The sequence below is a fragment of the Serinus canaria genome, chromosome 1A (genome assembly GCF_022539315.1).
Source record: "Serinus canaria isolate serCan28SL12 chromosome 1A, serCan2020, whole genome shotgun sequence".
Classification (NCBI taxonomy): Eukaryota; Metazoa; Chordata; class Aves; order Passeriformes; family Fringillidae; genus Serinus; species Serinus canaria.
The window spans coordinates 2,220,721-2,239,069 of record NC_066314.1 but is presented as its reverse complement, the minus strand read 5'-3'; the positions used below and the strand labels follow the sequence as shown (position 1 = coordinate 2,239,069).

General features: G+C 47.3%; 1 protein-coding gene across 1 annotated transcript in view; it reads right to left on the bottom strand.

The window, feature by feature from the left end:
• PLXNA4 (plexin A4) overlaps positions 1-18,349 on the bottom strand; it is a 472,456-nt gene that overhangs the window by 439,705 nt on the left and 14,402 nt on the right. The window lies entirely within an intron of this gene.

Below are 18,349 nucleotides of genomic sequence, written 5' to 3'. Positions count from 1 at the left end.
CCACTCTGAGCTCTCTACTTAAAACCAGCACAAAGGGAACCCTCCTGACAGAAAAGATGCTGGGAGAAAAAGCAGAAATCACACAGCAGAGTAATAAATCAGCACCTTTTCCCTCTCCATTACACACCCACGTGCCCCACAGTGCAGCATAAATATTGACTGCAAGTGCAGAAGGGTAATGGTAAAAACATCACCCAGCATTGCTGCCTGCACTGCCAGCACCAGCCCAGCTGTGGATTTGCTATCTGAGGCGCCAGAACTGGAGAAGGATTATTATCCTGCTCTTCTGGAGGGGGCACTGAAGCCTGGAGAAGGTCAGGGATCTGCCTACAGGGATGGGGCCAGATGGATGCTGAGCTCTCCCACAGCCCTTGAAGTTTGCCAGGAAGGAGCCAGCTCTGGTGTGACATTAACATCCTTTTGGGGAGATCCCAGCCCAGAACAGTTCTGTTGGAGCAGGAGCTCCATGGCTTCCAGATCAAAGCTGCCTCACAGCAGCCCAGCCTGCGGCACAGACCCAGGGGTTGTGGTGTGCCAGCTGTCACTGCCACATCTGCAAAGGGCTGGGAGCAAAAGTAGCACTGGGTGTCCTCTCTGCCCTGGGCTCTCACCACAGCCCACTCTCCACCCACTTGACAGCCAAGGGAACATCATCTAAAAGAGATCCAGCTCTCCTGGGGATCTCAGCTGAGTGAGGAGAAAGGGGTTACTTATCTACCAGCAGTGAGAAAGCCTAAAGCACCATGAAGTAGGAAAAGCAATGACCCAAGGACCAGCCTGGTACCTTTCCAAGGAGAGGGAAGAGGCTTTCCTTGCACCAGTCAGTCCCTTAAAATCTCCCAGGTTTTGACCATGGTGATGGCAGCAGTGTGGGGTTCCAACATTTGGTGGGCACATCACCAAGCCCCATGGAAACATCTCTTCCTACTCAGCACATCCACCTGCTCCCTTGTCCTTCACTTTTTTGGTTGCTTCTGTACTAAGAACAGCTTTACCCCTTCATGGCCCCACAGAGCATGTGGGAGATGGAGTTCTACCAGCTCAGGCCTCACAAGCCAAGCTCCTCGCTGAGTGCTGACCACACAAACCTGGTGAAGGCCAGGCCCTTCATCCCTCTGTCACCCAGATCAGAACTTCACAAAGCTGCTCTTGATTTTTAAAAGGACACCAGCCAAACACAGCTCCACTCCTGCAGTGTCCCAGCCCCTCTGTCACAGAGTGACTTTGCTGAAATCAGGGGTGTCATCAGTGATGACAGCCAGGCTGGCACAAGTAGGAGGCAAAGAAAAAATCCCTGTGTGCAGATCCCAGCAGGGAGGAAGATGTGACAGTGACACAGGCCTGGATGTGCAGCTTTTTCAGATCTCTGCAGCTCTGCTAACGCCAGTAAAACTGAAAAAATTACTTCAAAAATAATAGGGAGAATAAATCCCACATTCTTTTGACCCATAGGCTGATCAGATCCTGTCACCATGATATTTTCTGAAAAATCCCTTTGCCAGGATTTTTCTCCTGAGAAGCTGAGAAGCCTCAGAAAAGAAATGTAAACAATAATTATCTGATTGCTTGGAACGTGGTTTGGAGGTTGTTTACCAACAGGTGCATCTTTGCTTGGTTCTGTGTGAATTGTTTTTAATTAGTGACCAATCACCATCAGCTGTGTCAGACCCTGAGGAGTCAGTCATGAGCTTTCATTATCATTCTTTTTTACCCTTCTGATGTATCTTTTCTCTTTCTTTAGTGTAGTTTTAGTATATCATTTCTTTTAATATAATATAATATCATAAAATAATAAATCAGTCTTCTGAGAACATGGAGGCACATTCTCATCTCTCACCTCGTCCTGGGGACCTCACAACACCACAAGATCTGACAGTGGAAAGGGTAAGTCTGGGCTTGTAGAGCAGCCACCACTTTTATGCCACCCCAAATAATTCAAAATTCTCTCCCAGCAGCCAGAATTCCCAGTCTGTTGTAGCATCACCTTCACCTCCTGCTGCCCTCCCTGCTGCAGCAGCCACAGGCATTGCATGGATGATGGACAAAGGTCAGCCCACATTTACTTTAGTCATGTTTACTCTGTTCTGCTTTGCCTCTCTGGTCAAGCAAATATTTAATAAAGCCAAGCTTATAGTGCAGAGTTTGCAGGGCTGGCTCTGCAGGGATAGGCAGGCTGGTCACGTAGGCTGTTAATAACCTTTATAATGATGGATAGAGCAGTGGTGGGATGAGCTCTCCCCACACAACCATTCCTCTTTCAAAAGGGCCCATCCTTGAGGGAGCAGCAGAAGAAGGAAGCTGTCCCTGTTTGAGCCCTGTGTTCAGAAGCATCACGTGGTGACCCTGAACACTGGCTCCCGTCACTGATGAGTTATGATCCACCTTTCTAACAGGCACTGGTTTGATCAGGAGCTAGGCAGATCTAGGGAGAAATTATTCTTTTCAAGTACTAAAAAGGTATCTGTTTTACCCCTCTCTTTTACTGTCTTTTGCTCTGCAGAGTCAGCAGAGCTGCAGGGAAATGGGAACTGCTGCAGCTCCAAGGCTGATACTGAGCAGCCCCTCTGCCCAAAATTCATCACAGCACCTGCAAAAATGGGATAAAATCTGCCCATTAAAACAAACCAAAACAAAATGAGGAGAGACAGGCTCCAGGCATAAATTCTTCAAGGCCCATGCAGGTGAGAATTGATTTGAGGTCAGGCTATCACCAGCAGGAGAAAGGAATGGTGAGGAGAACCTTGCTAGATCCCTTCCAACCCAATGGTGAGGAGAACCTTGCTAGATCCCTTCCAACCCAAACCCTTCTGTGATCCCTCCAGAAAAAGACAGAAAATTTCATCTGGAGACCAGAGAGGCTCCAGTGAGCAACTCCAGGAAGGAGTTTCTGTATTTTGCTGTATTTGTATGTATTTTGCTCTGCAGAGTCAGCAGAGCTGCAGGGAAATGAGAACTGCTGCAACTCCAAGGCTGATACTGAGCAGCCCCTCTGCCCAAAATTCATCACAGCACCTGCAAAAATGGGATAAAATCTGTCCTTTAAAACAAACAGCCAAGACAAAATGAGGAGAGACAGGCTCCAGGCATAAATTCTTTATGGCCCATGCAGGTGAGAATTGATTTGAGGTCAGGCTATCCCTTGCAGATGAAAGGAAGGTGAGGAGAACCTTGCTAGATCCCTTCCAACCCAAACCCTTCTGTGACCCCTCCAGGAAAAGACAGAAAATTTCATCTGGAGACTAGAGAGACTCCAGTGAGCAACTCCAGGAAGGCTTTAAAGCAGGCAAGGGAGCTTTCCAGAGCACTGAGCCTCACAGGGGAGGAAGTTCACCTGCAGAGGAAGGAGCACCAGCAGTCTGAGAGCCCCAGGAATGCACAGGAGCAGCTTTCTGGGACAAAGCAGGGAGAGCCTGGAGCTATTTTGCCATCTTCCAGCAGCCATCTGAGTGACCCTAGGAGCAGGATTTTCTCTCTGCTTGCTGCTGGCACTCTGTCCTCTCCCATCTGCTCCTGCTGTACCCTCTGTCCTGGAGCCCCAATCAGTCCTGGAGCCTCTGAGGGCTATGATTTATAATTTGGCTTAATTAATAAATAACAGCAGAGGTCAGGGGCAAGGAGGCCTGGATGTTTAGCCTGCAGAACAGAGCAGGGTTTGTACAAGCCCTCAGAGGATGCACCAAGGAGAAGGAGGTTGTGGATGGGTTTTTTTTTCCCCTGTGTCCTGATGGCAGGAATCACAGCAGCTGGGAAGGCAATAATACAGTGCCATGGACATGCAGAGACTACAAGAGAGTAATTATATTCTAAAAACAAAGTAAATAAACAAAAGGCCCCAGCCAGCAAGGGCTGGACTTGGGCTCTGAGCTGGCTGTTTCCAAAATAAACCCAAAGTGCCTTTTCCACTGGGGATGTGGCCAGCAGGGATGCCATGAGCCACCACACAGGGCCCCTGTGTGAGGCCAGGCCATCCCTTGACGTGGCTCCTGCCACAGCAGCCTCTCCATCAGCACATCCAAGGTCCCTGGGAAGGTCCCAGAGCAAATCCAGCTGTTTCAGACAGCTGTTTCAGAGGTTTCACACCACTGTCCTGCCTGTGGAATCACAACTTTATGGCTTGCAAATAACACATTGCCCAGAAGATGCCTTGAACTCCCAGAGTTTGGCTTAAGTACTGGTTTGTTCCTGGAGAACAGCAAGTTATGGAGCTAACCCACAGCCTGGTTACTTTTTTTTTGCTGTTATTAAGCATTTCCAGCAAAGGTTTGAGACCACTGAGTTAAAGGTTACAGTTTAGATCTGCTCAGGGATCTCCAGGACACAATCCCAAGACTCCAGAACATGAAACTCTGTGGTAAATACATGGGATTCTGGGCAAAACCAGCTTGGGTGTGAAAGAGAAAGAAACAGTTTGGGAGTCTCAGAGGAAGAAACACTCCAAATGTCTTTTAACTCTGATTATTAGATGGGGAATTTAGGGAATGATGAATACATCCTCAAAATGCAGCAGCATGCGAGGGGACAAAGTCAAGGATGAGTTATGCCTGAGGAAGTAGGAATAAATCAGGAATAAAGAGGACACAAAGGACTGATCTGTCAACTGAGAGAGAGGGAAGGACTCGGGAGGAAGTGTACAGGGAGAGGGGAAAGAGAGAGCTGGGTTTTGATTGACAGTCTCACAAAATCCATGGTCATGTCCCTATCCTGGAGTCTGGGACAAATCCACCCCACTCCTGAAAGGAGCAGGTCACTGGGTGAGCATGAGACAACAGCAGCTTGTCACCAAAGGGGCATTAAGGATAGCCAAAGGTGATACAGAGACTCCACCCTCAGAGGGCATGAAAAGACCCCTTATTATTAGAAATTTACAGTTCTTATAGAAATAATGGTGGACCTAAGGCCTGATTGGTCTTTAGGAATCTTCTCTGACACTGTTGGTGACCTCTGAACAGCAACTCTGGGGAAGCATATCTGTAAACAATGGGTTTTTTACAGATATTTGTTTTTATTATAATAGATATTTTATATGGTACTATATCTTAATTATATTATATATATATTATAATGGTTAATAGATATTTTTACAGAAAGAGAGATAATAATTGTTTGAATCCTTCTCTCCAAATTCCCCACAGCTTCTCACAGTTTCCCAGGAAAATGCTGGGAGAACCATGTCTCTCTGCTCAGATAACATGTGATTACCACAGCATTTCCCTCAGAGGCACACACACACAGCCCTCCTGCCATCAAAGGTGTCAGACAGAGCCACCTCACCAGGGCCCCTGCCAGGCCACCTGTGGCAGCAGGGACACCACAAAGTCAGCAGCAAGAGCCTGGATACAGAAAGCCATGGAAGCAATCCCACTCCGGGTCCAGCTCAGAGGAAAAACATACAGATTAAAACTTGAATGCAACCAAAATGAGCTGGAAAACAGCTCTGGGAAGGAGGGAGGGAAAACTCAGCACATCCTCATGGGCAGGGCCTGGCAGCACCTCAGAGTCCTGGCAGGGTGTGTTCCCCACCTGGCTGGGGGGAAGCCAGGAGCACCCAGGGCTCCTGGGCAGTGCCAGGGTGGTGAGTGGAGCCCAGCTATGGAGGCAGCACCTCCTGTGTTTGCTTTTCTGTAGCTGTGCTGAGAAGGCCCCAGCGAGGGAGGAAATGATGAGGAGGACTCCATCTTATCAGAAGGCTAATTAATGACTTTATTATACTATATTATTCTATATTATATTACATTGCATCTAAACTGAATCTGCCAAGCACTCAGCTCTGCACAGGATCTCGTGACTGTCAGTGACAGTCCTGACACACACACACACACCTGGCCCTGAGAGGCCAAGGAACCAAAGCACCATCCCTGTGGGTAAACAATCCCCACACTGCATTCTGCTTTGGCACAAACACAGGCACAGCAAATGAGATAAGAATTGTTTTTCCTTTCTCTGAGGTTCAGAGAATGTGAAACCCAGAAATATTCTTGGGAAGAATTGTGCCTTGCTTTTCTCTCTGAAGAGAAATGTGGCTGCACTTTTCCCACACTCAGGCTTGTGAAAAACACCCATCACTTGGTTTTAAAGATTTTAAAGTTTAATAGTAATAAAATGGTTATAAATAGCATTGTAATTCGAGTAATAAAAATTTTGGACAATTTGCATTAGGACAATAGAAACAAAGAGTTGTGGATGCCCGGGTACCTTTTCTGGGCAAAATAAGCCCCAAAAAGGCCCCAGGTTAACAGAGGATTAACCCTTAAAAGCAATAACCTGTTGCACATTCCTACAGCTCATCCATGGTGCATCAATTCCATTCTCACCCAGGATTCTGTCTGGGCAGTGCCAGCTTCTCCCTCTGAATCCTGACACCTCTCCAGGGCTGAGTGAGGCAGGAAGAAGTTCATTTCTCCTGATAACGGGGCAATAAATTCTCTTCCTCTGAAAGATTCAGGTCTCCTGTGGCTGCTGTCTCAGTGCGAGTCCTTTTTTTAAAAAAAGTATCCTACATAGCAGAGTTTCTATTTTAACATTTTGTTATAGTCTAAAACTATATTTACCACACTACTTAAGAGAATTAATACAGCATCACTTTCTAACACAACACATATCATATTCATTTGAATATTTGCAAAAAGCCAGTCATAAAATCCACATTTTTCACAGGCTGTTCATGCCCAGGATGCAGGGGATGCTGACAAGGCAGACACCCAGCACCAGAGCCAGCAGGGAGCAATTCAGCACCAAGTGCAGCTACACAATCCCTTTAATCTCATCTAAAGAATTTTGTTCCTGGTTTCCTTTAATAAACCCTGATTACCATGGACAGAAGCTTTTCTTTGGGAGCCAGCATGGCAAGAAAAACCCATATAGGGACATTGTCAACAGCTTCCCCAGCAAAGACTGGATTCTAACTTTGGCTAAATCCTTTCTCCCTGAAATTACAGCCTGCCCAAGCTGAAGGCAAGTCTCACTTTGGGGACACCCCACACCAGAGCAGCTTTACTTTGGAGCTCACCAAAAAGAACAGCTCCCTGCAGGAGCTGCAGCCTGTCCCAAATAAAGGGATTTGTTTCAGGAGTGGTTTGTTTGCGAGAGAATTAAAACACAGAGGGACAACACAGCCTTCCCTCATCACACAGATTATTTTTCTCAGGCACTCAGATGCTGCCCATCACCTTGTCACCTGTTTCTGTGCCAGAAGAGTATTAAATGATGGGATTAACACATGCCATGAGTGGGAATTTATTCCCTTTTTTCCCAGCTCTTCCCATGTGATAAAACTGCATGTGGATGTTGTTTCTGCCTGCATTTCAAATTTGGTTTTCTACCAGCAAAAGCAGGTCAGAGCTGAGCTCCTCTGTGTTGGGAGAGCAGAGGGGTTTGTAATGATTTCTCAGCTCCTCCAGGAATTTGCTACAGAGACTTGAATGAAAGAACACAAATATTCAGCGTCACAGAAATGAGAATGGAGTTTTGAGGTCATGGAAATAACCTACAAATCCAAAGAGTGGAGCAAACTCTCTTTTCTGGAGCAGGCAGGGATGTGAGTCCCCAGGGCTGGGTGCTATGGAACACCCAGAACTGGAAGGGACCCAGCCTTGCAATGACATCACACAGGTGATAGGATTTCCCAGCCTCCTGAAAGTGTCCTGAGGACAAATCTATGAAAATGACTCCTTATCACAGCAACTGGGGAAATGTAAACCCCCCCAACAAACAAACTGGTGGAGCAAGAGCACCCAAGGTCACTGATTTCACGTCACAGCAGTGCCCAGCTTGGCTGGTCCCACCTTTTGTGGGTGTGAGATCACAGAGGCACTGAGAAAAGGGAAATATTGCCACCAGCCAGAGTGTCAGGTTGACTTCTGTCTCATTCCTGTCCCCTGCAAAGCCACCACACAGTGCTGGCACTCTGCCCTCCCCAGCACTAAGAGTTTCTCTGCTGTATTTCACTGAGGTGCAGCTCTCACGGGGTTGGCAGGTTGGCCAAAAAAATTAAAATTTTATGGAATATTCCTAATATTCAGGGTCAGCTGTGTGCTTTCCCAATTCCTGGTGCACCTCCAGCCTCCTCCCTGTCAGGCCATCAGAAGCTGCAAAGCCCTGGAGTTATTTTAAACCCTATTTAACAGCAACTGAGACCATCAGTGTGTTATCACCACGATTCTCACACCAAATCCAAAACACACCATCCCAGGAAGAAAATTAACTTTATTCCAGCAGAAACCAGGACAGCAATTTACTGGGAAGGAGACCCTGATGAGCTCTAGACACAAAGAGGAATAAACTCAGCCTCTGCCCCTAAAGGAGTGATGAATATTGAAAAGCAAATGAACTGGGTTTCATCCCAGCAGGTCTCCCCAGCTCGTGTATCCATTCCAGCATTTTAGGACAGCCTTGAGGAAAATGCCATTTCCTTCCTCAGAAGCTCAGTTTATACTCACACATTCCCTTCCAGGCTTTGGGGGCTCTGAAAAAGCCCAAAAGAAATCAGAATTTGCTGGGTGTGGTTCAGGTGGGAGCCCTAGCACAGGCAGGAAGGGTCTGTGCCCTGGCTTTGCCCACGAGGTGCCAGGCAGCTGTTCTGTTTCCTTGCTGGCTGGAGCAGTTTCAGCAGAGTTTCTGTTGCTCTGGATGCCAGTGGGTGGATGTTTCCCCCTGCCTGGCAATTTTGGGAAGAGCTGTGAGACACAAGTCCCCTGCCTCAGGCTGAAGCCTCACAATCAGCTCTGTGTGTATCCCCCAGGAGCCAAATCTCTCTGCTCTTCAGCTGCCTCCTGGAAGCCTGGCAGGGAGAGCCACTCTGCTTTCACAGGGACTTGGTGGCCACTGGCTACTTCACTCTCCAGGTCTCTGTGAGATAAAACATGGGACTTCAAGGGAAAAAAACCAAAACCTTGATCAGCTGGCTGTGGGAGCACTGAGATCTAAATTTGGAACTGGGGAAAACACTGGCAGAGAAGGCAGCAGAGAATCCCCAGCCTTCAATGTCTGAGATTTTTGCTGTAATTTCAAAACACAGCTGGAGCAGAGTGGTCTGAGGGAAAAAGTAAAAGCAACAGGACTGGGAAAATCAGAGATGATTCCAAGATCAGGGAATCCCTGAATGGTTTGGTGTTGGAGCCCTGGCTGCTGAGAATTTGGGACTTTCTGTGCTGCTCTGACAGCCCAGGACAACACTGCACTGACCTGAGGCCCTGGAGAAGCTTCCAGAACGGAATGATGGAGCTGGGATTGTGGGTGTGCAGTTTGAACAGAAGTGTGTGATACCCCAGGGTGGGAAACTCAGAGTTTGAGGGTTTGGAATGCAGTCATGGATAGAAAGCAAGGTGGAGGGTTTGGAGCAGTGCTCCTCCTTCTCCTTCTCCTTCTCCTTCTCCTTCTCCTTCTCCTTCTCCTTCTCCTTCTCCTTCTCCTTCTCCTTCTCCTTCTCCTTCTCCTTCTCCTTCTCCTTCTCCTTCTCCTTCTCCTTCTCCTTCTCCTTCTCCTTCTCCTTCTCCTTCTCCTTCTCCTTCTCCTTCTCCTTCTCCTTCTCCTTCTCCTTCTCCTTCACCACTTTCTTCTTCACCTTCTCCTCCAGGGGTTTGGGTGGTTTTGTGCAATTGGATAAAAAAGTCCCCATTGCAGCCATGGGTGTTGGGTTATTGGGTTAAAGTGAAAATAATTGAGGTGTCATTTCTTAATTGAACAGTTTATCCTTAAAAGGCCTTGGAGAGAGAAATGGGGCTCCATTTTTAGTTTGTCAGAGTGAAGTGCTGCAGAACTCAGGGTTTGTGAGACTGTGACAGAGATAAGAACTGATAAACATCTGAGTCTCAACAAGAAATACCATCTCACACATTTAATCCTTGCAAAAAAGGAGATAAAATCTCAACAGTTTGGGATGGAAGGGACCTAAAAGACCATCTTGTTCCAGCCCTCTGCCATGGGCAGGGACACCTTCCATAGACCAGGTTACCTGGATGGGGATGGGGAATAAGGTTTGGAAATCAAGCACTTGCTGGCTCACAGCAAGTGGGAACTCCTCCCAGATGAGGAGTTTACAAGTGGTTAATGCAGGGCACAGCTGTGTGCTCCTGGAGAGCCAGGATCCCTCAGGGAAGCACCATCAATCCTGCAACTGCACCAAACCTCGCAGGAAATGGGCTGGACACGCAGCAGGAGTGGCAACATCAAGGAAATGCTGTTAGCAGTGCTGTACTGCTGGCAGGGAAGAGTCAGAGGTGTGATAATTTCTCTTGTGTGGTGCAGGGTTTGCAGCAGAGGCGAGAACAGAGTCTCTCTTTATGCTTTACTCAGCATAAAATCTCCTGCTTTCATTTATGGCAGGTATCCAGCCCCTTTTGGAGCAGCAGCCACCAGCTCTGGATGGGGCCAGGGAAAAGATCTGACACAGCAAATTCTTCATCTTCAGCTTCTCGTGTGAGTGGCTGAAGGGAGCAGATGAGCCAGCCCCATAAAACAGGGGTGGCTGGGCCATCCCAAATCCCAGCCAGATCTCCAGCCCAGCACACCCCTGGGAAGCAGAACTGGCATTTGCTCTCCCAACCCTAAAAAAAAAAGCTGCATTTCACTGCAACCATTAGCAGAATTTTGATATTGACTGGAGATTCTGTAAAAGAAACTTTTAGATTCCTCCTTGTTTTATTTGCTCTGCACTTCCTAACTCTGATCAAATTCCTAAACTCTTCTGAGGGGTTTTTAGGCACCCTGAACCTCCTGAGCAGACATGTGCTGCTCATTTTATCACTCTGCCTTCTGCATGACAGCTCTTCCACCAACTGCTCCCTGTCTTTCAGCCCTCCAGCAGGTCAGATGAGGTCAGGTGAATCTTTTTTTTTTTCCATCTTGTAGCACCCAGGGCAATTAGGTCCCAGTCTGGACATTCAAAACCTGCACGTGTCAGCTGAAGTAGTCTCATTCCTGCTGCCTCCAAGGGCTTGGGAAGAGCTCTTGAAGGGGTGTCAGAAGGATAAAAAGTCCATACTTCTGCCCCAAAGCTCAGCAGTCCCAAATTCCAGGCATCTTCTGCAGATATGAGATTGCTGCAGAGCACGACCTCTCCTTCACAAATAATACAGCACCAAATAGACATTTTTTAAACTAATGCTAATCTCCTGCATGCTTTTCTTGGCTTTCCCTTACAAATCCCATCAAAACTGCATCACAGTTGTTTATCATTTTTAACCATTCTGGCATGACAGTACTTTTTGTGATGTTCAAAATGAACCAGGGCACGGCACAGCTGCTGCATCCAGAGCAAGATGCTCCCTGAGAAGAAACACCCAAGATCACACCAAACAAGATCTGCCCTCTTCAGACACTTCCCCTCAGAGCATTCTGGTTAGAAAAACCTCTGTCCCCACTTGCCTTGGATGTTTTGAGCAGGCTGAAGGGCAGCTGAGCTGCTCCAGAGCCAAAAGGCAGGCGCAGGGACAGCGCTGATGGAGAGCCCCACGTTTGCTCCAAGCAGAGACTTCCAGCTGAGACCCAATTTCCAGCCCAGCAGCAGCACTGGGGAAGGACTCTCTGTGCTGAGAGCTGTAATGAGGCACTGTGGACACAAGCCCTGATAAGCTGCAGCTTTGGGAGCATTTCAAGGGAAAAGAAAAAATAAAAAAGCAGTCTGACATCTGTCCTACAACCATGCCGTGATGTCCCAATTTACAGGTGACACAGGAGGACCACAAAGGCAGAGAATCAGCAGCAAAACTCAACTCCCCCTTGCAGAAATAAATACATGGATAGAGTATTATTAACTTGCTGTAATTTTCTCTCCCAGTGACTTTGTGACAAGCCCAGCTACTGCCAACACATCCAAAGGCCAATGGAAAGTTATTCTTAGAGCCCAGCCTGGCTGTTGCTGCAGGATAAATAATCCCAAATCATGCCTGAGAGTCCTGAGCTGCTGCTGAGCTGGCCAGGACACCCATGGCCAGGATCAGAGGCAGGCAGGAGGCAGAGCAGTGCTCATGTGGGTGAGCAGATCATCACATGCTCTGGTTGTTAAGGAGCAGATTAGAAAGGAGCTGCTGTACACACACACACACAGAGTGTTTGCAGGGACATACACAACTCCATCCCGTGCAGACACATTTATTTTTTGCACCACAATGACACAATTCCCGTGCAGGGCACTGTGTGCATGCATAATTCCAGTGAGCATTAGCAGCAACACCCACAGCTCAGGTTGTCTGACATGTTCTGTGCCAAGGCTCACTTTTAAGGTCCTCATTACTTTGACAGACCTGAACCACTCAGGGGACAATTTCCTGAGCTCACTGTCTGCCTCAGGCTACCAGCTCTGTGGAAAGCTGCATTCAGAATGACTTGGGCAATGCTGAAAACTAAATTAGGGGGAAAGTTTTTGCAAGTTACTGATTTTAACTTTTTTTTTTCCTATATTTGACCTCAGTTAGATTCTTCCTGCTGCCTCACTGAAAAGGTGGCACGTTTTGGAGCAGGGAGGAAAAATCAGGATGCTCCTCTTGTGGTCTGTCTGAATTTGACCAAGTTGAGCATCTAATAGCACAAACACTGCAAGGAAAAGTTTTGGTTTTCCACTGCTCCTAGGATGGATCAGACAACTCTTGGGCTTGGAGGAGGAGAGGAACTTGAGCCTGATGAGCAGCCTGGGCTAGTGGAAGGTGTCTCTGCCCAAAATCATTGAAGGTCCCTTCAACACAAACCAGTCTGTACTTCTGTGACTTGCCCAAGGTCACACAGAGCCAGCAAATATTCATCCCACATGTTGAATTCCCAGCTCAGTGCCACAGCAGCAACTTTTATTTTGCAGAGCTGTAGGAGTGTGGTTTTTGTTGATAGAGTGACAAAATTATTTTTTGTCTTTTTAAAAGGAAAGAAGTTTAGAATTTTTTTTTTTAATTAAGTGAAAAGAAACTTTATAGGACCCAGGGGACTTTAAATTTAAAGATAGTTAATTGGACCAAAACTAAAAATTTTTGTTTAAGCAATTTAGTAGGAAAAGAAAAGAACAAAAAAACCCTAATTGCTTTTGTAAAGTGTTTTACTAAGAGGAAAAATGTTTAGCACCCAGCTCAGTTTTTCTGTTTGTTATTTTGCTTTTTATTCAACTTTTTTGTTTCTAACACTGCAGCAAAAGCTAGCTTGCTGATTCTTATGCCTCCAAAGATAGCTGAGCTGTCTTAAGTGTGTTATAAGCTCCTAAGAGCTTATACTCAAAAAAGTTACTATAACACAGAGCCACGCATGCAGCACCAGGGGAACCTCCTTCACCACTGATTTTCTCTATTCTTACCTCCTTTGGTGCATGTTTGAGGGACACACACCCAAAAGTGATAAATTCCCCTCAGTCCTAACCCATCCTCTGGCCCAACACTTTCCCAGCATCAGCAGAATTTGCATTACACACCCGAGTGCCAGCCTTGGAGCGACTTTAAATAGTTCAGTGGTCACCCTGCTCAGCTGTGGGATGCAGGGATGCATCCAGCATGTCCTGAAATGATACAGCAGAGCCCAGCTGCTGGCACCCAGCCTGGGAGGCCGGGGGGAGGAAGGGAGGAGGTGTCTGCTCCTGCTGCTCTGCTGCTAAAGCTTTCTGCAGTTCACCCCTGTGCTCCCCCACACTGACCAGCAGTGAGAGGAGACACTGCCAGCACGCTCTGCTCCGTGTGGGCAGCTTGCTGCTGCTGCTAAAAGGCAAAATCTCCACTTTTCCCTCCATAAATACGTCCCCATGTCCACTCAGACACAGATGGAAGCTGCAGGTGCCCTGCACTTCACGGATGTTGTGGTGTGGAGCAATATCCTGTCCCTCAGGTGTGCCAACTTCCTCCCCTGCCCCTTGCCCCCTTCCTAAGTGCTGTCTGTCAGGTTCCACATTCCAGCAAGGGCATCGTGTGATTGGCAGCAGTTCCAAAGATGCTTCTCAGACCTGGGGTCATTGGCCTGTCCAGGTGTCACTGTCCCCTGAGACCCTCCCCCTCCCACCTGGTTGGTGGCTCACCTATCCTTTCCCTCCCCCATCCCTGTGGGCTAAAAAGACACTGGAACCATGCAGTTACTATTCTGTTGGAGCTGTTACCAAGGTTCAGAGATGGATTTAACCCTCCAGCAGAATCCGCTCTCTTTCCTCTTCACCATCACCTGAACCTTTTCCACCAGAGCTAAACTGAGTTTCTGCCATGCCTGGACTCATTCTGAGTGCCTGACTGCAACCTCCAGCCAGCCAAAGGTGTCTCTGAGGTGAAACACCACAGCTGCTGCCTTTGGTCCAGAGCACCAGGGCTGGACCAGCCCAGGCACGTTCCACCCAGCAATATTGGGATTTTATTCTATTGCACGGACCTGACCCTTCACCTGCACGGATCTTGCCTGGTGCTATCAGCAGCTCCACAATTCACCCCAGAGCAGCCACAGGGAGGGTGATGCAATTGTTTTAGCTGTTTGCACAGCCTCATGATGGCAGATGCATCATCACAAAGCATGAGCTGTGTTAGGACAGGTGTTACACAGAAACCCAGTGGCAGAGAGGGGCAGGCTGCAAAGGACACTTCAGTTTGCAGTAAGAGGTTGGAGATCTGGGCTGTGCTACCCAGAAGAAAGTTATTTGTTTGCTAAGCCAGCTGCAAGCAGAACTCTAATTTAATCCAGATCCAAACACCATCTGCTTTGTTCATCTCTGCTCACGCAGGATAAAGGCACCTGTGGCTGAGACAAGAGGTGTTTTTAATGTGGGGGGTGTGCAAAGGTCACCTCTGTTCATAAAATCCTGCTCAGAGGAAATGGAGGCCTTGATAACACAGCTTTTAAGAGCTGAAGAAACACTATTAGGCAGATGCCCAGGTGCTAAAACAGTAAAACCCACAAGTACTGCACCAATGTGCATTCCAGCCCCTCAGCCCCGCCTGACACTGCCTCCACCTCTCCACTCCATCCAAAGCAGGACCTGCTGCTCTCTTCCCTCTCCTCACAGGACTTGGAATGCCACACAAGTCTCAAATGCTGTGAAAAGCTGTAAATCTGTGCCCATTGCCCTTGGGGAGGCAGTCACAGCTGTGGGATGTGAGGTAGGAGCATCCTCCCTGCTCCTGGAGAGCATCACCCGTGCTCCACCTCCCCAGGCTCAGGACCAGGGCTGGGGGACACAGGGCCTTCTGCTACCCCCTGTGTGGCTGTGACATGTCTGGGGACTGGCTCTAGTGACAGGAGCATCACTCAGGCAGGAGGCTGGGCTGAATTTTGCCCTTGACTCGAGTTAGAGCCTGTAATGTTTTAGTTTGGACTAGAGGAAAGAGGGATGGAGATGAAGTCTGGATGGAGATGTTAGTGCTGGCATCAGGCTGAAAACAGCAGCGTTTTGTGCTGGGTGCTGTTGTGCTTTTTATCTTATTGGGAAAGGTAAGATATAGATAGCTTATCTTCATCTCCTCAGATTTTCAAGATTTCTTATCTTCATTCATAAGATTTGACTTAGATATTCTTAAGATATAGAACTTGTCACCATACTACTGTAACTCCACAAATTAAACATTAAAATGTAAACAGAAAAAATCCTGAACATTCCAGTCAAGCATGATCTATAGCAGAGCATCTCTTTGTGACCAAGAAAATCCTGTAAAAATAAAAATTCTTCCAAAATGGCTTAGTTTTTTCTAAAATTTAACATAGAAGACTAACACACTAGTGTTAGAGCTGAGGAAAGGCATCCAGGGGTAACTTCTGGACTTATTTATATTTTTACCTTAGCAAAGCAAAAAGTATAGTAGTAAATAGGAAAATAAAGGATTTTTGGAAAAAAAAAAAAAAAAGAAACAGGACAAGGTGGAATAGCTTTAAATTGAAAGAGGGCAGGTTAAGATTGGATATTTGGAAGAAATTCTTCCCTCTGAGGGTGGTGAGGCCCTGGCAGAGGGTACCCAGAGAAGCTGTGGCTGCCTCATCCCTGGGAGTGTCCAAGGCCAGGTTGGATGGAGCATGGAGCACCCTGTGCCAGTAGAAGGCACCCCTGAAGGCAGCTGGAAGTAGAATTTTAAGATCCCTTCTGACCCAAACCCTTCAGTGATGCTCTGAAGAAGCAGCAGCCCACAGAGCAGTTCCCAAACCAGAGTAACCTTTGCCAGGTCAGGGAGAGCAAATACCCCCAGCAGCACAGCACCAAAGCCCTGCTGTCACTGTCACATTTTCTGGAAAATCTCTTTGCCCAGGATTCTTCTCCTGGGAAGCTGAGAAGCCTCAGAAAAAAAAAGGAAAACAATTCTTATCTCATTTGCTTCTCCTGTGTTTTACTCCTTTGGAATGTGGTTGGAGATTGTTTATCCAACAGGTGATTGTTTCATTGGTTTAATGTGAATTGTTTTGACTCCATGGCAAATCAGGGCCAAACTGTGTCAGGAAAGAGTCAGGAGTTTTCATTATTATCTTTTTAGCCTTCTGTCTGTATCCTTTCTGTATTCTTTAGTATAGTTTAGTTTAATATTCTTTAATATAATACAGTATCATAAAATAATAGATCAGCCTTCTGAGAGCATGGAGTCAGATTGATCATTCCTGCCTTCATCAGGGGTCTCAGGAATTAACACACCCTGCAGCCAATTTATGATCAGGGCTCAACATCCCAAATCCTGCCCTCTGTCTCTACAGTAAATAGGAACCCCCAGCAGCTGCCTGAGCAGGGAGCCCCCAGCTCCTGTGCTGAGATAAAAACGGCAGCAGCGTTTCCACGCAGGTGGGAAATTGATGTCACAATTCCGGGGGTTATTAATAACAAGATATTCCTATTCTGGGGCCAATTTATGGTCAGGACTCAACACCCCAAATCCTGCCCTGCCCTCTGTCTCTGCAGAAAATAGGAACCCCCAGCAGCTGTCTGAGCAAGGAGCCCAGAGCTCCCAGCTGTGCTCCTGCCAGAGCACCGAGATAAAAACCCCAGCAGCGTTTCCACGCAGGTGGGAAATTGATGTCACAATTATGGGGGTTATTACTAATAAGATATTTCAACTCTAGAGCCAATTTATGGTCAGGGCTCAACACCCCAAACCCTGCCCTGTCCTCTGTCTCTACAGTAAATAGGAAACCCCAACAGCTGTCTGAGCAGGGAGCCCCCAGTTCCTGTGCTGAGATAAAAACGGTGGCGGCGTTTCCATGCAGGTGGGAAATTGCTATCACAATTATGGGGGTTATTAATAACAAGATATTCCTCCTCTGGGGCAAATTTATGGTCAGGGCTCAACACCCCAAGTCCTGCCTTGCCTTCTGTCTCTGCAGAAAATAGGAAACCCCAGTAGATGTCTGAGCAGGGAGCCCCCAGCTCCTGTGTTGGGATAAAAACGGAGGCGGCGTTTCCACGCAGGTGGGAAATTGCTATCACAATTCCGGGGGTTATTAATAACAAGATATTCCTCCTCTGGGGCCATCTGCATCCCACACACCCCCACAAATCCGGCACTTTCCTCTTCCAGTTACAACAGTCAGGGCAGATAGTTCCCTTTTTTTCCTCTGCCTTCCAGCCATGCACGAAGGCAGAGCTCAACAGGCACTTTGCTGCTCCAGACCATGCAGACAAACATTGTGCCAAGCCCCACGAACTCAGAGCTGGGGTTTTCTTTCTACCAAGGTGCCAGATATAATACAAATAAACTCTTCTTCTCTCCCTGGCTTTGTATCTACAGCTCCCACACATCACTACCAGCAGGGCTTTAAAACTAAAACAGACTGGGCCTACGTGGCTTGAATTTACTCTGGAAATTTATCTCTTCTTGCTGAAAGCTCTGTGTTTGCTTGATCTTCCTGCCTTCCAAGCCCTACAAGTGCCACATGTTGCACAGCTGGATTCCTGACAGAGAAAGAAAACAGGAGGGAAGAGAGAACAGATATTTTATATATATATTTATATATATATATACACATGAATGCAATGGGCAAGGTTTTCAAAAGTCACTTGTGAACTTCAGCAAAGTGCCTTCAAATATCTGCAAGGGACCTGTGCACAGGAGAGACAGAGCTCTTGAGCTTCCAAAAATCTGCTCTCCGCAGGTAGAAGTGGAAGGAAGAGGAAACAGGGCTCCAAAGGACTTGCTCCTCTAAAGATGCTCAAGACCACCCTTGCAGGAGAGGATTTGCAGCAAAAGCTGTGCCAGGGAAGGCTGGAGATAAGTCAGCCAGGAGGAAGAAGGACAGATCCATGTGGCACTGAGGGAAATGAGGAGAATTTTTAATTCTCAGACTCGCTGGGCTCTGACTACTAAAATAATTCTGTGTTTTCCCAGCTCCAGGAGAATTTGTGAACCCTCAGCAGCTGTAACAGGGGAATATCCCTGGTACCCCAAAAACGTGGGCAAGCAACATCCACTTCCAAAGAGACAAGCCAAGGGGAAAG